At 40.0% G+C, this 25,164-nt stretch overlaps 1 protein-coding gene across 2 annotated transcripts in view; it reads left to right on the top strand.

Moving 5' to 3' along the window:
• Positions 1-6,313: 6,313 nt before the first annotated feature.
• The window catches only part of LOC117517090 (poly(rC)-binding protein 3-like), a 50,905-nt gene continuing 32,054 nt past the window's right edge, over positions 6,314-25,164 (top strand). The window contains exon 1 of one of the 2 annotated variants that reach the window (XM_034178013.1): positions 6,314-6,476. The gene's annotated coding sequence lies outside the window, so the exon portion shown is untranslated. Of the gene's footprint in view, positions 6,477-7,794; positions 7,938-25,164 lie in introns of those variants that run through there. The other variant, XM_034178005.1, reaches the window with a different exon arrangement.

The following is a 25,164-nucleotide window of genomic DNA, read 5'->3' as shown; positions in this document are numbered from 1 at the left end:
GAATTTTAAATTCTATTCTAGAATTAACAGGAAGCCAATGAAGAGAGGCCAATATGGGTGAGATATGCTCTCTCCTTCTAGTCCCCGTCAGTACTCTAGCTGCAGCATTTTGAATTAACTGAAGGCTTTTTAGGGAACTTTTAGGACAACCTGATAATAATGAATTACAATAGTCCAGCCTAGAGGAAATAAATGCATGAATTAGTTTTTCAGCATCACTCTGAGACAAGACCTTTCTGATTTTAGAGATATTGCGTAAATGCAAAAAAGCAGTCCTACATATTTGTTTAATATGCGCTTTGAATGACATATCCTGATCAAAAATGACTCCAAGATTTCTCACAGTATTACTAGAGCTCAGGGTAATGTCATCCAGAGTAAGGATCTGGTTAGACACCATGTTTCTAAGATTTGTGGGGCCAAGTACAATAACTTCAGTTTTATCTGAGTTTAAAAGCAGGAAATTAGAGGTCATCCATGTCTTTATGTCTGTAAGACAATCCTGCAGTTTAGCTAATTGGTGTGTGTCCTCTGGCTTCATGGATAGATAAAGCTGGGTATCATCTGCGTAACAATGAAAATTTAAGCAATACCGTCTAATAATACTGCCTAAGGGAAGCATGTATAAAGTGAATAAAATTGGTCCTAGCACAGAACCTTGTGGAACTCCATAATTAACTTTAGTCTGTGAAGAAGATTCCCCATTTACATGAACAAATTGTAATCTATTAGACAAATATGATTCAAACCACCGCAACGCAGTGCCTTTAATACCTATGGCATGCTCTAATCTCTGTAATAAAATTTTATGGTCAACAGTATCAAAAGCAGCACTAAGGTCTAACAGAACAAGCACAGAGATGAGTCCACTGTCCGAGGCCATAAGAAGATCATTTGTAACCTTCACTAATGCTGTTTCTGTACTATGATGAATTCTAAAACCTGACTGAAACTCTTCAAATAGACCATTCCTCTGCGGATGATCAGTTAGCTGTTTTACAACTACCCTTTCACAGAGATTAAGGAGCGGTACAACCGGTTTAAAGACAGCCGCACAACGGTGGAGAGCAAGCCGCGCTCCGGTCGGCCATCAACATGCAGAAATGACCAGATAATTTCCAAAGTGAATGCGGTGGTGATGTGGGACCGTCGTGTGACTATCTGAGAAATTGCGGAAGAGGTGGACATCAGCACTTTTTTGGCACATTCCACTGTGACAGAAGATTTGGCCATGAAAAGAGATGCAGCGAAATTCATGCCGATGGCTTCTGCATGAAGCTGCTGACAGAGCAAAAGCACCTCCGTTTTGAAGTCTCACAGGACAAGCTGTAACATGCCCACCTCTTCCACAATTTCTCGGATAGTCACACGACTGAAAAGCCACCGAAAGCCATCTGAATCTTCTGAATGGTGGAAGAGGTGGGCATCATTTTTCGGAGTTCAGCATGTCCTGTGAGACTGTGAGACAAAATAGCCGGCTGCGGGTATGACCAGGCAGATTCAAATTTGCAGCTCTCGATATGTGTTGGCCATCTCTGTTTATTTAATCCCTTCCTTCAGCTACTTTACGTTCTCAACTGTTAAGCACCTGACTGTCCTGTACAACCCAGTTTGCCTTCTTGTCTGAATACATTCATTTTATGTTTGTAAAATTGCAATGTAAAAACAGTGAAATACACCACTACCTCAATTTTGATTCATTGATATTTACATTTACTGTTACCTACCTTTTGTGTGTAATTTTGTTATAAATTTGATTGAAAAACAAAGTCTACATGAAGGACTTCAGACGTGTTTGTCTTTTAACCAAGTATTTCCACTTAGTTTGGGGAGTCCACCTCTTGTAGTTCTGCTGGACAAACTTTAGCCCATTAACTATTATATTTCTAAGACATCAGCATTACAAAAACAAATGTTGGGCAATTGTTTTGATTAAAATGATTGGCATTTGGCTTATGTCTAAAACAGGTTAACCTGGGCAGTGCCGGGTACCCCAGCTAGTAAAACATAAAACCTCTACACAACTTCGTTGGTGGAGGTAATGAACAGTTACTCAGGGAGAGTATGAGATGTATCACTTGAACTGATTTAAAGAGAGACCCACTGGCTTTATGGATAAGACACTGGCCTTCTAAGCCAGAGATCGGGGTTCAAATCTTATGTGGGATGATCTTCTGTACAACGGTGCAGTGGAAGTGTGCTTGACCCATAACTCAGGGGTAAATATGTTGAAACCATCCTTGATTATGTCTTTGGTACTAAGTTTCTTTGGAGGATCCTTTGGTATTGCTGAAATGACTTTGTGTCAAACTTGCGGAAACTCAAGCAAGGTATGTTACTTGTGTCATGAGCAAATGTCAGCTGCAATATTTTCATCATATGGTGCATTTTCTGTGGGCATGGCCCAGCAAGCAGGTGCATCAGTGGCTGAGGCCCAGCTTTTACCTGGCTGTGGGTGATAGATGCCTACTTTCAAGAAGTGAGGATGGGACATTGATCTTCCTGGATGTTTGCTTGCCAGGACCCGTGGTAGTTCCCTTTTGTGGTTGATGTGTTGATGCGAGACATTGATCTTGCTCCCAAAAATGACCTGACCTCCTATTTAGCCCTAATTTTTCTGTATAATTTTCGAAAACCTAGAAGTAAAATGTGGTCATTCTCCACTACTCAATGTTTACCGTCCAACTGGCCTCCAAATTCAAGTTTACAGATGTAAAAGATAACCAATTCTTGTATTGTGTTATTATCTTTAATCTTGCATCTAACATGGTATAATGCCAAAGCAATAACACAGTGAGCCCAGAGCAGTCAGACAAAGCCAAGGCTTCTCTCCAAAGAAAAATCTATTCATCAATGGCTTATGCCAGAAGGCACAGTGTGTACCCATTACTGGCTGCATTGACCACACCAGCAGAGAGGGTCAGGCCATATTTTCCATTAAGGATGTGGAGTTGCTTTGTGTTGAGCAGTTTTAGAGTTTGGGTGATGGCTTTTAGAGAACGCTGAACACAAAAGGTTTATTGTTCATAAAAAAAAAACAACAACATAAGTGCGTTGCCCTCGTGGCTACTAGGAGTAAAATCTCTGTATAATACAGCATGGGATTTAACATTACAAAAAGTAACAGAACTCAGAAATGTTCAGACTGCATTTTATCCATGTTAAAGACCAGAATCCTTTTTGAAATTCTTTCTTCACATTCAAATTGTGCTATGGTGGATTATGTCACCATTTTCTAGACTTCTAGCATCATTGAATACCTTAATGTGTATGAGCACAACAGCCGTTTGAAGCTGTAGTAATAACATTATATGCTGGTTATTTCTGAGATTAGATGGGATGAGGTGTTCTCAGAGTGGTATGGTTGTGTATGACTATGGCATTAGGGAATGATCATTCACTTTCGGAATGGAATATTACGTACGTATCACCAGCATAGAGTTAATTACTGTATATCTATCCATCCATCCATCCATCCATCTTCTTCCGCTTTATCCGGAGTCGGGTCACGGGGGCAGCAGCTCAAGCAAAGCCGCCCAGACCTCCCGATCCACACACACCTCCCCCAGCTCCTCCGGGGGAACCCCAAGGCGTTCCCAAGCCAGCCGAGAGATGTAGTCCCTCCAGCGTGTCCTGGGTCTTCCCCGGGGCCTCCTCCCAATGGGACGTGCCCGGAACACCTCTCCAGCGAGGCGTCCAGGGGGCATCCGGAAAAGATGCCCGAGCCACCTCAACTGACTCCTTTCGATGTGGAGGAGCAGCGGCTCGACTCCAAGCTCCTCCCGAGTGACCGAGCTCCTCACCCTGTCTCTAAGGGAGCGCCCAGCCACCCTGCGGAGGAAACTCATCTCGGCCGCTTGTACTCGCGATCTCGTTCTTTCGGTCATGAGCCAGATCTCATGACCATAAGTGAGGATCGGAACGTAGATCGATCGGTAAATCGAGAGCTTTGCCCCCTACTCAGTTCTCTCTTCACCACGACGGTCCGATACAGCAACCGCATCACTGCAGATGCTGCACCGATCCGTCTATCGATCTCACGCTCCATCCGTCCCTCACTCATGAACAAGACCCCGAGATACTTAAACTCCTCCACTTGAGGCAAGGACACTCCACCGACCTGAAGAGGGCAAAGAACCTTTTTCCGGTCGAGAACCATGGCCTCGGATTTGGAGGTGCTGATCTTCATCCCGGACGCTTCACACTCGGCTGCAAACTGCCCCAGTGCACGCTGAAGGTCCTGATTTGACAAAGCCAAAAATAAATACTAAAAAAGTAAATACTGTATATGAAATGTGAAATGATCCTAGAAAATAGATACACTATGTTTCAATGAGGTCACCATTATCTGGAGTTTTCATAGCACCAACTGGCCTGTATTATTTAGAGACATGCATACTGAGTTAGGGAGTGATGTTTTTGATTTTGGAGTACAGCATTGTAAATCATCAACATAGAAATGAATATGCTTGATAACAGAAGTACATCAGGAATATTGGACTTTGTGGTATGTTATGTTACAGTGAGGTCAGGATACCTGAAGTTTTAGCAAAATGAATGAAGCTATTTTAGATCAAATGTCTGTTGTTTAAAGAAGCAATTAGTCTGTAAGTGAGGAATATAACATCATCAGCATATAGATGACTATAAGCAGAGAATTATCTTACAAAAGAAAAGTGGACCTGGAAAACTCTTGTATGTTACACAACATTCTGGTCCCTACTTTCTGAAGTTTTAACAACCCTGACTACCCAATGCTGGATAACCATGTCCACCTGGATGATATTTGGGAGCAATCATTGTTCCAAGTTTACATTTCTGGTTGTCGCCTCAAGTTTTAATTTAAACCTTGTGTTGAGACAAAGAGACAAATGTATGAAGCAAGACAGAAAATACTGTTCATTCTGTGTTTGATTTTGTTCATTTATTTATTAATTTGCTTTTTTTTTAATGCTAATTAAAATATTGTGATCTTGTCAAAAAAGCAGACTCTCCGCGTATGCTCTTTGGAAACATTTAAAAATTAAATATTTTTTTAATCATAATGAGTTGGAAATCATACTTTTTATCAAGCTCTGAATTGTGTCCAAATCTGGATTAATTGGGACTGTAAGAGGAAATCTCATTGGTAACTTACAAACCAGCTATCCAGCTAAGAAAAAGCCTCATTGGGCTTTGCAGTATTTGTCACATCAGTTAAAATATGCAGAATTACGTTCATCGACAATAAAATTATCGGCGTTTATTTATATGTCTGTCTGTCACCAGGATTACGTCAAAACTACTGCACCGATTTTGATGAAATTTTCACCACAGATAGATATTAGGGCATGGAAGACTCCATTAAATTTTGGAGGTAATCTGGATGCAGATTCTGGATCAATATTTCACTTTATATAGGCTTTGAAGGATTACGGGAAAAAAACTACTTCACGGATTCTCAACAAATTTTCACCACAGATAGATTTTAAGCAATCAAAGACTTCAATATATTTTAGAGGTGATCTGAATCCAGATTCTGGATCAAGATTTCACTTTAAATAGGCTTTGAAGGATTATGTCACAACTACATAACAGATTTTCACCACACATTGGTGTTAGGCCTTGGAAGACTCCATTCAATTTTGGAGGTGATCTGGATTCTGGATAATGATTTCACTTTGTAGACTTTTAAGGATTACATCAAAGCTACTGCACGTATTTTTACAAAATTTGCAACACAGATAGATATTAGGGCATGGAAGACTCCACTGAATTTTGAAGATGATCCAGATCCGGATTCTGGCTCATGATTTGTTGGGAGTGATCAGGATCAATATGCAGGTTCTGCAGAAGAAAGATAGGACATCACAATGTAAAACCAAGATCAGGAAGACACTACTTTGTTTCAGCTTGTGAATTAAATATCAGATTGCACCATCTTGATCAGTCAGACCATTCTGGATCAGTATGCAATTATTGCATTGTGTTGTAGAATCCAGAGCCAGGTAAAGTCTGGGTCACGGTATGAATCACATCTTTTATTTTGAGTCCTCATCATCCTTTGATGGATGTCAGAAATCTTAGATTACTGTTTGGATTATGTTGTCCCGACTTTATTCACTTGACATTTTGTGTCGTTGAATTACTCCATTTTTGTCAGCACTCTCATGCATTTGTCAACAATCAGTGTGATTGAATTTTTCCGTGATCTCACTCACTTTCTCCTTCACGCCCTTCTGCCTCCATTAGGATTCTGGCATCCTGATTGGAAACATGGCTGGCTTATGAGGGGAAGCTCCAACAGGGGTGGGTTGGTAATGGTGGTCTGTGCTGGCCTGTCAACTTGCTGGAGGCCATAGGTGGAGGGTCTGTGAACTTACAGAGCTCTGGTAGTTCTGTCAGCATTTAGTGTGTTCGGAACCTGACATCCTGGTCCCAAACTCCCAGGCTGCACCTCCTCTGTCCTGCAAAGAAGTGTCCCTACATCTTAACCGGTAAGAAGTCTGACAAGCAAACTGAGGTGGTTTAGATTATTGTCATTATTAAACCAGGTCACGTATTTTCTGCTTCAACACAAATAGATCCTCTAATGGATTAATATTGTTTTGTCAAGCAACTTTTCAGACATTTAGCACTATGATCACTGTATTTCATGAAGGTATTTTAGGATGTTAGGCAAATTCTGTTTTGTTTTATATGTTCCTCCCAGGTCTGCACCACCACTTTTGCTTTTGAAGGTGAACCAACAGTGGCACTTGACTTAACAGCAGATTTCCTGTGAGTTTCTAGTCTGAGTCAATGTGGAGCAGATTTAATGCTCTAGTTGTACTTTATCCCATGGGCTATCTTACAGGCGAGTGGGTAAAGCATGGTCACCAATTTGTGTTACAAAGTTAAAAAATCTGTTACAGCACCTGAGTTTTATCAAGTTGGGACGAAGGTGGGATGGGAATGGAGCGCATCTGCATGAAAAGCAAAATGACAATGAGATGAAGCATGCTCATGATTGTCTGCATCACCCCTAATTCAAGCTTTTTGTCATGGTTGGCTTTTCTCCTGCAGTTGTCTTAAATGCAGCATTTGTGCCACTGCTCCACTCCAACCCTAATAATGTCAGATTAAGTTCTGTACAACTGTCCATCTGACATGAGGGCTGGATTTGTGCAGGATTGGAAAATCTGGATTGGGTGCCTCCAAAGCTCTGTAATTCTGCACATACACACTGAAGCGGATTTATAAAATAAAGAACACTTGAGAGGAAGTGCAGATCACTGCAATGCCTTTCTGGTTTGACCTCGACTTCTTTGGGTGTGTAGTCGCATGGAGCCAAAGTTCAGCAACTGTCCAGCTTCACCCCAGTATGTTTTAAGTCTGTTTATCAAAAAAAAAAAAAAAAAAGTATTTTGGGAGCATCCAGATAGAATATTGTAGCATCGACTGTTATCAGCGATGACAAGGATGGTAGTTTGGTGGATTGCAGGGTTGCTGACACAGATGAACACCCTGGAGGCTACAGTTCTGATTCAGACCACCTCAGCTGCAGACGTGCCCCCGCGATGCCCGTGTGCCTCACTGGGCAAACCCCCCTTTTGTGTCAGTAGGGGAAAGGGGGGCCGACAGGGCACTGGGCGATGGTCACCCAGATTACACCTCATCATACAGCCTATTTACACTTGACACCAGACACTATTTGTTGTCGGAGTTCCTCATAGCAGCAACAATAACTGCACTCATCGCGGATCGGAACCAGTTTCGGTTAACAATATAATACCGAGAACCATCACGTGTTCGTCTTGCCGCTCATGTGACCTGATCGTACTGACCAATAGGGCGCCGCTTTATCCTGGGAAGAGCAAAAGGAAGAGGAGAGGAAAAATCATTTCCCATTTGTGATTTTTAATCTTCTGCACAACGTCAAAAGTGGTAAACATCTGCACTACCCTGCACGAAGAAAGGTAAAGTCTGAATTAATGGTTTTTAAGAATTTGTTTGTTGAAGGCTAAACCAGTAGGAGCTGGATTATTACTTTTCTTCAATAACAATAATATTCAAATATATATATTTTTTAATTTAAAATATATTTGAGTCATGAAGTTGTTTTTCAACAAAGTGATCTAAGATAAAAGTCAGCACAGAGTTAGGTAACATCATCAATAATTAATTATCATGATAACTTACCCACAAGATGGTTAATCATTGTCTTGATAATGAGCTGTGACAGAATAACTGTACACTTGTTATTTCATTTGGGAGTTTAATGTCGATGCAGTGAACATTTTTGGAACTTCTCTTCGGCGTGTCCGAATAATATGACCACATGCAGCGTGGAAATATTTTGGTTTTCCCCAGAGAACAGTCGATTTTATTGTCAGTCGCTTTTCCTCATGCTGGGTTTCTTGATTGTCTTTGTTTTGTGTTCTTTGTGTTGAATTTGATTTAAGCTTGAGCGATTCCCTTGTTGAGTAATTACACCAGAGTGCGGAACGCTGTAGGATATATCCCAAAATTTTTCTGCTTTTCACTTCCAGCATGAAGTGGGACTGAACCATCTTCACTGCAAGATAATTACAGTCACAAGAAAAGATACATAATTTCCGCACATGACCATTATCTCAATTATCATCAGCCTGATATGAGCGCTGCTGATAGACTTTTTTTATCGGCTCATCAAGGACCAAAAATGTAATTCCAAAAACTAAGCGATGAATTTGACTCCACATAGAGATGAATAACTGCTTTGTTGGGGTAAAACGTTGTTGGTTTACAACTGAAAATATAGTGTGTTTACCTATTTTTATTTGTAAGATGATCAGTACTGACTTGGGAATTAATAAAATGCAGGAATGATTATAAAAAAAAGTGTGCAAACAACAAAAAGAAATGTGCCCAAAAAGGAAAAATGGGGAGGAAGGTGTTCTCGAGCCATTCTGCATGACTGCTCAGGGAAAGCCGCCGCATATGGAAGCCATGACTTTGTGACAAGCAGTGATCTCACATTACAAATTGTGGCAAATCTAAAATGGCCGACAACGCTCAGCATCGCGCACATGGCACAACATGGTGAAGCATCCGACACCGCCGTGGCCGGAACAGACTCCTTGGAAACCCCGGGCTGCACTCGGACGATTTGAGTCAACACCATATGAGGGTATAGTTTGAAAGCTACTTGCAGATAGTTGCTCTCAGCATCTTCCTCATCATTTGTTTGCATTCTTTGGCTTGATGAGTTTTGTTGAGGATGTGGTGGCCACTGTTTGAGCGTTATTGAAGCTGAGCTATCAGGATGCCGGGCTGCTGATGTGGGCTGACAGCTCTTGAGAGCGCTGTCATAGTGGGGAATGGGAAGGCCGATTGGGTAGATGGCCCCCCAACCTCACTGCACCACATACAACAAAAGCCTGCCCCAGATGAGACAAGAACTGCTCATATACCAGTAAAGTGGGAGTAAAAAACTGTAGATTCTTTGTTTTTCTATCTGGCATGAGTGACCAGTAGTACTAACTGTGGATCATTACAATACAGCTTAATGAGATCGCTGTTTTTAAAAATGTGGTTTGGAAACCGACTACACAAAAATGTTTCTCCTCCAAGGTTCATTTTGCTGTAATTTCAATTTTAATAAGAGTACATTTAGGGGTAAATGACTGCAAACCTGCAACAAACCAACCCACTAATGTGTTCATTAATTATTCATTCATTGCTACATAACCAATGAAACGTGACTTGCATCTGTATCTGGAAATTAAAATATAATCACAAACAGAGCCCAGTGTCATCCTCATGCCTCAAGTGGAATCTTTGTTGCTATTGTGCACAGATGTACAATCAGGTCCATAAGTAGTTTGACAGTGGAAAAGGATTCTCTTAAAATTAGTTCAAATTCATTATGGTGGCTTCCCTCATTAGTCTTCTTACACAATCACTCAGCCTTTGAGAACTGCCTACTCCAGACAGATTTACAATACAGTGCCACGGCTTAGAAATATTCATGTAGCCATTCCCTGACTTGTATAGAAAACTGACTGAAAAAGTGATGATTTGTAAATAAATAAGAATTCTTCTGTTTAGTTTGTCCATGTACTTATGGGCTGTGACAATTCAGAGACTGTCTATAAAATGACCATAATTCCCAATTCCATAATTCCTAAATGTTTAATATGATATTTTTGTGAAATTAAAGAATTAAAGCCAAACTCTTCATGACAAGCACATCTTGATTGCTTCATTTCAACTCTGTTGTGGGCACACGCAGAAGCAAAATTGCAAAAATTGTGTCACTGTTCAAATACTTATGTGCCTGACTAAGTTCTGCATGTGTCTTCAGACACGCAGAAGTTCAAGTTTATTTGCCATTTGCAGTATTAAAACCACATGGTGCAAGGAGCTCAAAAGTGTACTAGCAAGACATACACAAACAATAAAAAGATAGAAAAGAACAGAAAAAATGCCATAAAAACAACAAAGCCACAGAATAATTTAAGATACATTTAAAACTAATCAAAGAGTGTTGATCATTGCCACGGCTTGTGGGAAGAAACTTTTTCTATAATGTGATGTCCCACATTTAATAGACCGATAGCGCCTACCCAAAGGAAGAAGCTCAGACAGGTCCCTGGCGGGATGCAGGAGATCTTTAGTAATAGCTAAAGACCAGGACTTAAGCCTTTTTTTGTAAATGTCCTCCAGGACAGACAGTTCCACACCAATAGTCCTACTGGCTGAACGAACCACTCTATTCAAAGCCTTCCTTTCTTTAGCAGTGGCATTTCCAAACCATGCAGTTATAGCGTTTGTAAGAAGACTGATAAGGTTTTTGTTTTGGGCATCAACATAGATAAAAGATTTCCATGTTGGGGTGGTGTTACTTTTTACATTGGGCACAGCCATATGAACATGGCATGATTGAATACTGACGCACTGTATTAAAAACCACGATTAGCTGTACCTGCAGTCATCCTAACTACAGTGACAAACTGCACCCCGAGCAGACGGCATTAACAGTGGACAGAGTCAGCTGTTAACCACTTTCACCATAAGCACGACCACATATAAGCACTAACCAACCTTGATGCTTTTGCAAATATGACACATTAGTCAGGTCAGATGGTGCATATGCTGGTGCCGCACGTCGCTGTATTCAGCACACTAAGGAACTACACTGAGTCCTGGATGGCAACGAGAAAGTAGTCATCAATCAGCTGCAGTCAGGTGAAACATGGGTGCCCCTTGACCTCATCCAGTTGCTGGGGTCTACAACACTGAGGCACCTGCATGTTGGATCATGCCCAGAGTAACACATCACATGGCCAAAATGCTGCAATTCTTGTTCCCTCACAATGGTAAATGGACTGCATTGGGTCTCAAACCCAACACCTTAACCACTAGACCATCACCTCCCCCTGACCATCACCTCACAATGCAAGTGATACTCCTCATCTGAGTCTCCCTAGGTAACTGTTCATTTGACAGTTTTTCCAGCAATACCAAAGCATCCACTGAAGAGACGGGACCAAAGATGTCCAGTTGTCACCACAGGTCAGTGGTTAGCATCCAAGTCTCACAACCACACAGTTAAGACCCACTCCACTAGGGGATTTCACTGATTAACATCACTTTGAGCAGATGGAATCAGTTAATCAGTGAAATCAGCTGGTGGAGTGGGTGGTTGCAAAGAAAATCTACAACCTCTTGGCCCTTTCTGGAATCAGATTTACACCTTTGGAGGACAAATTTCTTGTATGAATGTACAATGACAATAAAGACCATTATTATTATTACTTACCTGATGTAAACAGCCATACGCCCATACCTTAACATCTAAAATTTTAAATTTAACCAGGTTAGTCCCATTAAGATCAGTATCTCTTTTGGAAGACCTGAACAGTTATAATGTTTCCAATTCACATAACCTGCATGTCTTGAAAGGAAGCCAGCGGGAATCAACACAAACATGGGGAGAACCTGCAAACTCCACATAGGAAGGCCACAGGTGGGAATCAATCCCACAATCTCTTTGCTGTGAAGCAACAGTGCTAACCACTAAGCCACTGTGCTGACATCTGATGCTTTCTGGAAAACTTTGATCTCTGATGTAAAACAGCTGCAAATTTCACTATAATTTTCTTCAACCGAACCCCTCAACTAAGCCAGAGCCATAGCCAAAATGCACAGAAAGTGTTAAAAACAAAAATCCCAGTGTCGACTGACAAGAGTTTGGAAGCGTCAACCTGTGGAAGTGTTCAATATTAGCATCATTTCTGAAATTCAGTTGGTGCACATTGTCCAATCATAATATACTAGTACTGCTGCCCTACCCCAACACCACACCCCACACCCCACCCATGCCTCTCCAAAAGCAATATTTAGGACTACATGTCAAGTTCCTTCATGCGTATCTGAAATGCTTTGAACGCTTCCTGTGAAAGCATATGGATCAGTGAGGTCAACCGCCGTACAGCCTCTCTGCTGTCCTACATCCCTGCTAATTTCCCTTTTGTTTTAACTTAATTGGAGCACAAATATGTATGTCACAGAAAAATACAGACAGGCGTCGATACATCGGTTACATTATGTCACAGAAAAATACAGACAGGCGTCGATACATCGGTTACATTACACAAAGAGCCTTTTCTGTCCACAGGACATTTGATTTGAGAATTTCTTAGACCTGCAGTTGGATGGATTTGAATTTCAGTTACTGAATACTTTAATTCATGTTAACAGTGATAAAGCATTTTGCTATTATATGATGAATGGAAATGGAAGCCAAACAGCTGTGGAGTCCTGAAAGGTTTACAGTATTTCTTCTGTGAAAAGTAACTCACATGACAATTGTCTACTGCTAAGCTCTTTTCTTTAAACCTCAGAGCATCTCCTGTTTTGAATTTCATTAAATTGTATCTCCTTCAACTTTATTAAATCTGCAGGTTCAACTGACAATCAGCATTGTAGTCAAAGCAAAAAACCCTCAAGGCCCAGGCTTTGTCCTCCAAGGCCAAGGTTTTGGCCTCCAAGGTCAAGACCAAAGCCAAGTCCAAGAGTTTACCCTTCCAAAGTCAAGCCCAAGGCTTTGCTGTTTAAGGCCAAGGCTTTGTCCTCCAAAGCCAAGATCAAGAGTTTACCCTTCCAAAGTCAAGGCCAAGGCATTGCTGTTCAAGGCCAAGACTTTGTCCTCCAAGGCCAAAGCCAAGACCAAGAGTTTACCCTTCCAAAGTCAAGGCCAAGACTTTACTGTTCAAGGCCAAGGCTTTGTCCTCCAAAGCCAAGACCAAGAGTTTACCCTTCCAAAGTCAAGGCCAAGGCATTGACTCCCAAAGCCAAGGCATATATTTTAAAAAAGAAAATGGATCATACAACAACAGAAGCTTCTCACAACAAAGAGACAAAGAACATGAACTACTGTATCCAAAATGTTGTACATCATGAAAGTAACTTAAAGAATAATAGGTTTCCCCAGTAAAAATAATATGTTGTTTAGGTACTTAAACTGTATCTGAAATGTGGACAAAAACATCTGGTGATTAACTTCTTATTAGATGATAAATACATTGAATTAAATTTATAATCTTGCCAGTTGTGTCTCAATGTGACCAAAGTATTTTAGTCACTAATCTATGTATGCATTCTGAACTTCCAAGGCAAAGTTATATCAAACATTTATTTCTAAAACTTCTTCCCTGTTTCCCTCTCGCTATTCCCCAGTGAGATAATGAGTTGCATTTTGCGCACTATATAATTAATAGCAGCCACAGAAATTCTGTATGCCTTGAAAGTCCTTCAAATTTCTTAAAATTGCCAAGGCTTTTAACCCTCTAGGGCAAAGCCAACGCTATAGCCAAGGCTGAAGCCAAGGTCCAGGCTTAATCCATGGCCAAATGCAATACCAAGGAAGAAGTAAAAGCTAAGACCAAAGCCATGACCAAGACCAGTGCACCTTAACACCAAGGCTGAACATCAAGGTGCCACAAGGAGCCTCAACCTGAAAAAAAGCCACTTAAACACTCAATACTTTAAGAAGATTTTGCATTTATAGTTGTGATTAAGAAGTATATGATTAGCAATTTAAAAAGTCATAATTTGAGTTTCAAAACAGTGAGGTGAAGATGCTCAGAGAAAGCACAGACTTTGATGGCATCCAAAGAATAAAAACTTTGTTGGCCAGTAGGCTTCATTTGAATAATTTTGGCTCTTGGACAGGCAGAAATCCAATTTATCTGTAACACCCAAACATCACGGATAAGATAATAAAATATCAGCAAGATCTTCAGTGGAATGAGTTTTGAGCAATGACTGAGGGACACAGGTTGTAATTATAACACCAAAATAAGTGAAGCAACTCTTTTATAAGCAGCATGAAGTTTGTTCTACAGTGCTGATTATGCAAAGTTACTTTTGCATGTTTGTTTCAGTCTTTCCACATATTACCAGTTTGGGCAAAAAGTGCAGCACTGGAAACATGTAGAAACTCAGTTTAGGCTGAAGCTCTGCTGTGCCGCTGTCATGGGGGGTTTTATATGAAAACGTCATCGTGACATCTCTTTGGATATGTGGATTAGGTTGGAACAGATGACACCATCTTTGGCCTGGATTATATTGCAGACTCGTCCATTTAATGATTTTTTTTTTTTTTTAAACAGGATTTTAGAGGACTCTCACCCTCTCTCCTTCTGTTAGCTGCATTGTCGCTGACTGCATGGCAACGTGATGATATATTTTAATATTCCTATCATACAGGCCAACACCGACACTGACAATGGATTAAAAATATGATAAACAGCCAAACACTGTGAAGATAGATTTCCAGGAGTTACCAGATGTAGCGCGCACTGCTGTTTATAGCAGAAGTTGTGACACTGACATGGCGTGTTTGACTGCGGTGTGAAGCGCCTTGAGGCAACCTTGTTGTGATTTGGCACTATACAAATGAAAATAAATTGAAATTAAAATAAATTGAAATTGAATGGGCTGAGTTAAAGAAAACTCTAATGCAATTAAGGTTAGCATTTGTGGTCGTCCTCACAGCAGTAGATGCTAACTGTTAGCATTAACCATGGTTATTCTTATCCACATTAGTATTACCCCATATGCTAACTGTTAGGATTAACCATGATTATAACCACGGTTAGCATAACCACACATGCTAATTGTTAGCATTAACCCTGGTTACTCTTAACCACAGTTAGCATAACCACATATGGTACGTAATTCCACATGTTAACTATGATTAGCTCAAGTGCATGTTAACCAAGGTGCAGCCCCATATTAAAGAAAGTGTTTTCTTTAATATAAACCATGAGAAAGCACTCCATGTCATCACCACAACGTCCGGTACCAATAGTAGTAAACTACACATTTGGTAATTCCCCAACAAACATTCTTTACTGCACAGACATGATGGAGGTGGAAATTAATTCAAGACTCCATCAAAGTGGCAATGAAATAAAATGTAACATATCTTTTTGTGAAATTTTCTCACATGGAACTAAAATCTTTATGAAATCACAAATCTGATTGTTCAAAATCATCTCATATTGTTAGTTTCAGTTCATAAAGGTGATTTTTTTTTTTTTTTTTACCTTTCTTAAAAAGCAGCTGATATGCAGGATTGTGCAAATGTTTTAGGTGCACTAAAATCTTAATCGCAGTCATTAAAAATTCTCACATTTGATTTTTTTATGTCATTCCTGTGACAATAAAAATGAGATTATACATATTTAACGGTTTACAGGTTGATACACAACAAAAACTGATCACTCAAAAATTATATGATCATTAAATTCTGTATAAATACAAAGTTGTATTTTGGTATATTTCAAGGGACAGCATAAAAAATGATTTGAGTTTTATCACCTAAATTCATGTCGCTCTATCTCAGCTAAACAGTTTGCTCCTCTGGAGAATCTCGTTCTTCTTGAGGTTTCTTCCTGACTGTCGCCTTTCCTTGTTCTTGGGAGTGTCTGAAAATTATATAGTTGAGTATTTGAGTTGCCTACGCCTGCACCATGTGTGAAGTGCCAAAAAAGAAAACAATAATGAATTAAATTAGAATAAATCCTTTATTTTAAGAGAAGAAAAGTCGTGATGCATTTTTCTTATTCATAAATATTACTTTTAGCAACTAAACACAAACTCATATGCAGGGGTGGTTAAACTCACAGAGGTCAATAATTTTAGACAGAAATAAAACCAACAACAATCCCTAACTGAAATATTAAACAGCAGAAAATTTTCCACAATTCAAACGCTTTATGGATCCATTAAATATTTAATGTCTAGCTGCATGTGGTGACAATAAGAAAATGCATTTGTTTCAGAGCAAAATTAGACGATGAGAAAAAAGTCTTAATATTTTAAGTGCAGATTTTCCTGTGAACTTTGGAACTATGGTCTGGTGATACAAATTGGGTCACATGTCGCAACCTACAGGGCTGCATTCAAGGAAATCCACTTGAATCAGCCACAGACTGATTTTCATTCCTCTACACGAGGGGTCACCAACCCTGCTTCTGGAGATCACATGCCCTGCACGTTTTCCAACTCTCCCTGCCCCACCCACTGCTAATTAATTAAGACAGGTGTGCTCGGCCAATGAAGCACTTGGAAACGGCAGAGCTGACTACCATGCATGCGATCACCATGCTTGGTGACCCCTGTTGTGATAATCAGTCTGTGTCCTCCTGCTCACCACAACTCGGATGTGGGAACGTGTGTATGCATGTACGTGGGTGTGTATGTCCACCTGTTCAAATGAGTGGCTTGTTGTCTAGCAACAGTAGCTGCAGCAACCAATTAATTATGAAGATGGGGATGCGACAGGGAAAGGTTTTAATTCTACAGTATTTTGCCTTTAATCGTTTTGGCTCATGCAGCTTTGTGGTTTGATCGTTCCACCCTTCCTTTCTTCCTTCCCTGTTTTCTTGCCTGTGTACTTTCTTGCTTGCTTCTTTTCTACCCACAATGTCTGAATACTTAGCAAACATTAGTTCCTAATGTCAAATAGATAAAAGTATGAATCCATCAAGATCAAATCTCAGTGGGAAGAACTAAAGTCGCCTTCAATCTCACTCAGTTCCATCTTTGATGCTACTGATGCTTTAATCAAAGACAATTGAAGCATTGGTTGGCTAGTAACTGAGCTGTCAGAGGTGAAGCAATCATGTCTAATAAATCACACACCCGGGTACCCTGCTAGTCTTTTAACATGCTCCCAGTTTTTCAGGGTCACCACAGCGGATCCAGTACAGATCTGCATCGGCATTTGGCACAACCTTTATACCAGATACACTTCCTGAAGCAACTCCAGTTGCACATAGAGAAACACACACACCCTCTGGTCTTCTCAGGTGGTCTCCCAGCCATGTATTACTCAGGAGCTTTTTTGTGCCACTTCTCAGATCTGACAGGCTCAGGAGTAGCTTCTATGTACTGTGTGGAATCTAATAAAACCATCAGTGTCTAGTTTTGATGGAATAGTGCAATCGTTTCCTTGCAAAACTGCTCTTTTTTTCAAAGCAAATGTCAAGGGCTTTTACATTTCTACATCCACGAGTGTTTTTCCATCATTTACAGACCGCTGGTTCTGCAAAACAGGAGCGTCTCCTCTTTGTTGTCAGTGCATAAAGGGGAAGGACAGATAGAGACACTGTTCCTCAATTCCAGTTGAGCTTTCTTCAAGAGCGCTTTCCTGTGCGCTGAGCAGACGCAGGGAGAGATGGGAAGGCAAAAGAGGTGTGCGTAGGGTGGGGGGGGGTCACATTTTGTGCACTGTGTTGTCCATCCGAGCGTAAAGCGTGATTAATTCAATAGCAGACATACTGTAGAGGAGGAGGAGGCTAGCTGCGCTGCAAAATTGAGCATGACCCACTTTCCCCATCAGACGTCAGGGAAAATTTTCCATGTCACCCTGCTGGATTCTTCATTTCCCTTTTCCTATCTGATTAAAACAAGGCAGAGAAGCAAAACTGTACAATCGATGCAACAGTCACATTAATGTGCACATTGTAGGAAACTCAACTGTGCACTGAAATTTATCAAATTCACTGTCTCAGCTGAAGTTTCGGTGTTGTAGATAAGTCTTTATAATATGCAATGTGAGAATAAAGACTTTTGACCTTAAACTAAATAAATGGGTGTTTTGCCCAATGGGGCAGATGATTCACAGGGCTCTGACCTAATTCTATTATGCTGCAGGATGCATGAGAAAAATAATGTCTGTGAGCACAAACATTCAAAGGCAGCTCTTAACGATGACTTCATTCATCTCTGAGGTCCAACAGACTTGTTTATATCGACATAAATCGAGAGGGAAAATATCTCATTTCAGCATCTTAATCACAGCACAGAAGACTCTTAAGATATTTTAAGGGGCAGTTTATCATTGTGCAGAGAAAACAAAGCGAACAAACCAACCTTGTCATCTGACAGATTACTGTTAGAAGCCTTCAACAGTCACATACATTTTGACACACACATTTGTCATCGTGAAAGGGCTGAGCTTGGTTCCAATCATAAATCTTGGAGGGTATTTTTGTGTCCCTCCATCCTGCCCCTGGAGAGCTCCTACACCGCTGGCTCAGGTCTTAAACCCGGATTAAGGCTTTTTATGTAATCTGGTCTCCTCTGGGAGATTGGAGAGACAGCTGGCAGCAGAATCCCTGTCCTTATTGCTCGAACCTCCCCGGCCTCCTACCAGCCAATCCCCCAGCTTGCATCTGCATGCAACGTAGATGAGAGAAGCCACAGTTTCTGGAACATGTGGTGAACATTACAACCATCATGTTGTAAGGGAATATTAATTTTAAGACATCCATCAGTGTAGTAAGAAACCTAAGTTACTTTGAGCATGCTGACAGCAGCATATCCATCACAAAGCCTAATGACTAATATATATTTACCGGAAATGTACTTCTTATTAATGCATACATTATGTCATGAATTAATTTCATGATCATTCTTGTATAATAACCGTAGAGTTACCCACTTCAATAGTAAAGACATTTTTTTCATGATCACGCTTGGTAAATGATAATTCATGCTTGTCTTTTTTTACATCCTTTAATGTGTTGTTCATGCATGAGGTCACACGTGAAAGACTTTGAGGTCATGTTAATTTCTTATGATCATGGCGTGAGATTGGTGCATATGTCATGCATGATTTCATAAATCATGTGCCCTTACCGTTAAGCATTACCTATTTAAGAAATAATTCAATTTAGATAAGCAAGTGTGATGAAAATTTCTACTTCTGATTGACTTTGATGAAATGCATTTTGTTCATCAACTTTTTGCCATAAAATTTAACTACCAATGCCATATTAGTGTTTTCATTGCACTGGTATTTGTTAAAATATGCATTTGAGTTTGTAGTTTGTTTCTTATCTTCAAGAAATGTTTGACTTGTAGAATATAAACATTTGCATTTATGCAATAGATAGATAGCTAGATAGATAGATACAGCTGACAAAGAAAACTTGATTATTATGACAGATCTCTGAGCAGGTGTTTTAAAGCTCAACCTTAAGCTGCACTTCATGCTGATGATGTCACACTTTTTACATGTGAAGTTTATTTTTGCATTTATTCAAACTATTGTTAACTATCACATGAAACTACATAGATTAAATTGGCTGACATTCTCTGCAAGAATGATCAGAGATAACAGTCTTCCCAGAATTGCTGGATTTCTGGGCTTGGCCTGACTGCAGTGCCATTTATGACATCATGGTGGCGCTAGTGGGTAGTGTGCTTGCCTTCTAAACACAAGGTCCATGGTTCAGTGTGGCCTGTGTCCCATTTTCTGGAGTTGCACCTCAAAGGGCATCCGGCATAAAACTTGAGCCAAGTCAACATGTGGTGCACGTAGCATTTGCTGTGGGGATCCTGAGCAAAAAAATGGGAGCAGACAAAAGAAACTTTATGGCTACGCTGATTTGGCACATTTGCCTCCTGAAACTGTTGCTCACATTATAGTATACAAATAATGAATGTTTATGAGTTCAATGGTATGAAGCTTTCAACAAATTAAATATTTATTCCATTGAAAGAATGGAAAAACATTCATTATTTGTTTTATATAACAGCAAAATTAGATCCTTGTCATTAGATATTTTATTCATTTATAAACAACAGAAAAGGGATTTGCATTTTGGTGTTCCACTGCTGCTTAACAGTCCAACATGAACTTTAAATAGGAGTGTAAAATTGTTCTCAGTACTCCAAGAAGCTGTCCACTCACAAAGTGAGACTGCCGTCTGTTTTCTTCACTCCAGTGAAAAATCGTGTAAGAAATTTATCCAGCTTTTCATCCAAGTTTTATCCTAACTTTATTCATGCCTCCAGACGGCTTACAGAGTGGTGGATTTGGTGTGTGTGTGTGTGTGTGTGTGTGTGTGTGTGTGTGTGTGTGTGTGTGTGTGTGTGTGTGTGTGTGTGTGTGTGTGTGTGTGTGTGTGTGTGTGTGTGTGTGTGTGTGTGTGTTAAAAGAAACAGCAACGTCAATTAGCTCCTTCAAATCGTCATCCGCCAGCAAAACTAACTCCGCTATGTTTAGCTAAATACTGCCCCCGGTAGCGTGAACATGCACGGTGGTCAAGGAGTGCAAGAGGACATTCCATATAGCACCAAAATTGCACGCCAAAAAGAACTATTGCACGGTGAAAGAAACACAACAGCAAATGGTATGAATAATTCATGTCACATGACATACAAGCTACCAATCAAATAACAAGGATCCAGTGAGCCGTTATATGGTAAGCTTTAACCAAAGCTACTATTACTGCATATGCAGGACTAACACAAACCACAGCCATCAACCATGGTTACCGTCAACTGCTAACTATTACCATTATGCTGCGTTCCATTTACTTCAGAAGTTATAAGGTAGAAATGGGAATGAATGACATCACACCTGAGATAAATGCATTCCATTTTCCTCACAGCACCACAAATTGGAAAATAAGCTGGATGCCACCAAGACTTTGGAGCATAGAGCACTACAGAAATATTGGTCCCACTAAAGAGACCTTATGGAAAAGAACAGATGGCACAGAAATTACATTAGTGTTTTAATTTAGTGTTCGGTTTGTAGCACGATGTAGACAGCCATTGTTGTTAGCAATATCTACCAGGTTAGATGATATTATCACCAGCAGTTGATAAGTAACACATTATGTGGTGTTTCATGCATAAAAATATCATAGCAATAAGCCGAGGCCGGTTCAAGGCTATTAATTTTTACGTATTGTTCACACTGTTTCCATCCTGCCAAACAAAAAGGCGCACTTTACTGTAACTTTATGCATACGATGGTCGTTGCATGCAATGCTTGAATGCATTATTTTCTAGTCACCACAGTCCTACACACACACATAGACACGTGCTAGATCTATAAGTACCAGCGTGTAAAAATCTTCCAAAACAGCCTAGTCAATAGCCAAGAATTATTATGGCCCGTTGCCCTGGTAACATATTAATGTCTGTGATCCCAACACACTGAATCACAAAAGTACGCTAAAGATTATATAAGGCCATGTCCAACTCACTTGGCTGTGGCTTGAAATTATGGCATGAGTCTATCAGAACAGGCCGCAGTAACTACCATAGACTTTGCATAATACTGGGCCTCGGCGAGGTGAACTCGACTAGGTGGACTTGCGGTATTAAATTGGACACAAATAGACAGAAGTGATAAAAACAGTAACTACTGCTGCTGCTAGGAGCGGCCATCTTGGATTGTGAACTCAGTGTATTTGTGGTTGTAACAAGTTGACATGTTGGAATTCTGAATTTAGCAGCCATTCCTGGGAATTTCTGACCTCAGAATACAAGTCTAACGCATCATTAGCCACAGTTTACTTGACCAGCTATAGTAGCTGCTAACACTTGGTCATATATGCTAATAATTGCAGTTAGCATTTTGCTTATTAGAGCCTGTCAGTAGTCAAACGAGGTTATACATGTCGATAGGCTCAGGAAATTCTGTAATTCCAGACTAACTTTAAGATATGATAATGTGCGTTCAAAGCTGTGTAGGCGGCTAAGGCAAAATCAGGGGGAAGTAGAGTGGTGTGTAGTTAAACTCCTGTTACTACAGTACAATCTGGTATTATGACTATTGAGTTTACTGAAATAAAGAACTATTTAACCCATTTGTAAAGGGCCTCCTGGTTACTGGTTTATATTTCTGTTAAAAGATGCAGAGCTGGTTACATGATGGCTACAAGGACAACATAAATAAATCATCACTTTAACCATTTCAGGGCTTCTCTCTTTATGAATTGCAAATAATCAGATTTGGTTGCAGTCAAAAACAACTGGTAAGGCCATAAGTGGAACGCTGAGTGGACATAGAACACAGGAGGGATGTGTGAGCGATCGGACTGGAAGTCAAGGTCGCTGCTCCAGCAGCTTTGCTTTTCACATAACCTAATTTCTGACTCCGTGGGCTCAGATATACATCAGAAAAAGAAAATATGACACACAGCAGATGTGTGATATCTTGATAAAAGAAGTTGTTCCATGTTTGTTTTCCTCATCTCAGTGAGGGGCTGAAAATACACTAAAGTGCACAGCAAAATGAAAAAAGTCACAAATGTTAAAGCAATAGGAAAGAAATATTCACTTATTTAGAAATAAGAGAGCTTATGGATTCATGACATCGCTGGACAGAAGTGTTCGGCGATGTCGATATCTTTGCCGGAGAATGAAGGTCCAACTCCTTAGGGTCTTGGTGTTATCTGTTTTGCTGTATGGTTGTGAGACTTGTACACTAACCAGAGACTTAAGGCGACGACTGGATGTCTTTGGTACTTGGTCTCTTTGGAGGATCCTTACTTTCATTGTGAGGGAGCATAGTTTCGACATTTTGGCCATGTGGTGTGTTTCTCTGTGCACAGGTGCCTGATTGTGGAGGACCTCAGTAGCTGAAGAAAGCCAAGGGGATGACCACGTTTCACCTGGCAGTGACAGATAGATGGTTATTTTTGAGATGTTTAAATGGACCAGTTGTCTGCCTGGGTGCTTACCATCCAGGATCCAAGGCCATTCTGTGGTGTCATGAATGCAGAGAAGCCCAGGAGCATCATATGCTTGCTCCCAGGCCTGATATGACTTTATTACAATTAAATCCACAATTATTCCCACTGAGTGCATTTGATTTTTTTTTTCATATTTTTATCATTTAACTTGCAAATCTGTCATCATCAGTGTTTATCATTTCATTTTGTCAAATAAATTAATGGCTGCAGCCTCACAGTTGCGATCGATTTTATTCTAATTAAGTCATTTGGAATAGTCATCTGCATAAAATGCAAGAATCCGAAATCTTGCAATATAAATTTCTGTGCTGCTTTGAAAATGCATGTGATAAATAAACCAGTTTGAAGTGTGTGGGTTTTGTTTTTTCTTTGCAGTGGCAGCAGATTAAAATCATGCAGCTTTGACTGCAGTGTGCACCTAGACTGTGGACTCGCGCGCCCCCTCGTGTTCACTGTACAAACTGTTTGTAATTACATCATTTTTCAGAGAGAAGTGGATGGGTTCAGGCATGATAAAAATAAATATGCTGCTGAGCGTTCAATGACTCGTCTCATGACACAAGAGGCATATGCTGGCCTACATTTCAGGCACTTACATTTCAAACAGATGCATTACTTTTTAAACATCATTTTTGTGTTTGTTTGTTTGCAAAACAACATTAAAAATGTTTTTTTTGCACAAACATTTGCATAATTTATTAATCATTTCATTAATCAATTCATTAATCATTTTGTTACCTGCTGTCTTTTCTTTATGTGTTTGGTAGAACACATGTAAAATTCCTTATTTTTTCTGATTTTGGGATCCGTGCAGGAGCAGTTTTGGATTCACTGTCCCACTGACAGAAACTTCAGCACATTAAGAAGGAGGTGACAAGGATCCTTCCGTTTTTGGATATCTGCTCACCACAGTTGCTCCAAGCAAAATTCTTATTTCAATCTTTTACAACAGTAGGATTTTTACAGATAGAATAATGTAGAACTATGAAGAAAGTTCGAGTCAGGTCTGGAAGCAGGTGCTGGTGCCATTCTTCACCACAACCAGCACTGTGTCCTGGATGGCAACCACCCAGGCAGACATCTGATCCATCCTCATCTCTTGACAGTGACCATCCACCTGCCACAGCCAGGTGACACGTGGGTGTCTCCTTGGTACCGAGGCGCCTGTGTGCTGGAACATGGCCAGTAAAATATGTCACATGGCCAAAGTGTGGCAACTGAAATTCCCTCACAATGCAAGTGATACTCCTCATCAGAGTGTCCTGAAGTAATAGTGTAGTGGATAAGAGAATATTTAGAGCGGAATCCTGCAAATGGTGATAAAAGCATCAAATTCAGCAGAAATAGTCCTCAGACAATCCTCTTTTGAAAAAAAAAAAACGATTGGCCACTTGAATTTTCAGTTGGCGCTCAGGTAGAGGTCAACTGAAGAATTACACAGGAGTCAAAATTAAAAGATGCTCCAATCATATTGAAATCTATGCCACATTATTTGCATGATCATAAAGATTCCAAAAAGGTATAGTTTGGATGCTCTGTAACTGAATTCTATGGAGTTATGGGATAAAAACAGCATGAATGGTGACAAAGGTCAGAGTCAGTTTGTACATGGGTCAAAAGTTAAAGTTTCTCCAATTTTGGTAAAAAAGTGATGCAAATTACTAGTTGAGTTAACACAGTTTTAAGAAGGAATAGTTTTGGCCATGTATCATCCTTACTTATCACGTTACGGAGTAACATATGTCACATGTCATAGAATCCAATATACGTAGACCTTGTTTGACCTTTACTTTGGAGACCAAGCATTCAACACTGTCAACACTATTCCATTTATTAATCCTATTAGCCCAACCAAAAATTTGCATCACTTTTTACCAAAATTTGAGCAACTTTAACTTTTGATTGCTGTTGTTGCTGTTTTTATCCCATAATTCCATAGAATTCAGTCACAGATAGTCCAAACTATACCTTTTTGGAATCTTTATGATCAGGCAAATAATGTGGAATATTTTTGAATATCAATGGAGCATCTTTTCATTTTGACCTCTGTGTAATTCTTCAGTTGACCCCTACCTGACAACCAATTGAAAAGTCAAGTGGCCAATTGTTTTTTTTTTTCAAAAGAGGAGTGCGTTTGACAAAATGTCAT

Source organism: Thalassophryne amazonica, chromosome 1 (assembly GCF_902500255.1).
Source record: "Thalassophryne amazonica chromosome 1, fThaAma1.1, whole genome shotgun sequence".
In the NCBI taxonomy this organism is placed as follows: domain Eukaryota; kingdom Metazoa; phylum Chordata; class Actinopteri; order Batrachoidiformes; family Batrachoididae; genus Thalassophryne; species Thalassophryne amazonica.
This window is presented reverse-complemented; position numbering and strand designations above follow the sequence as displayed.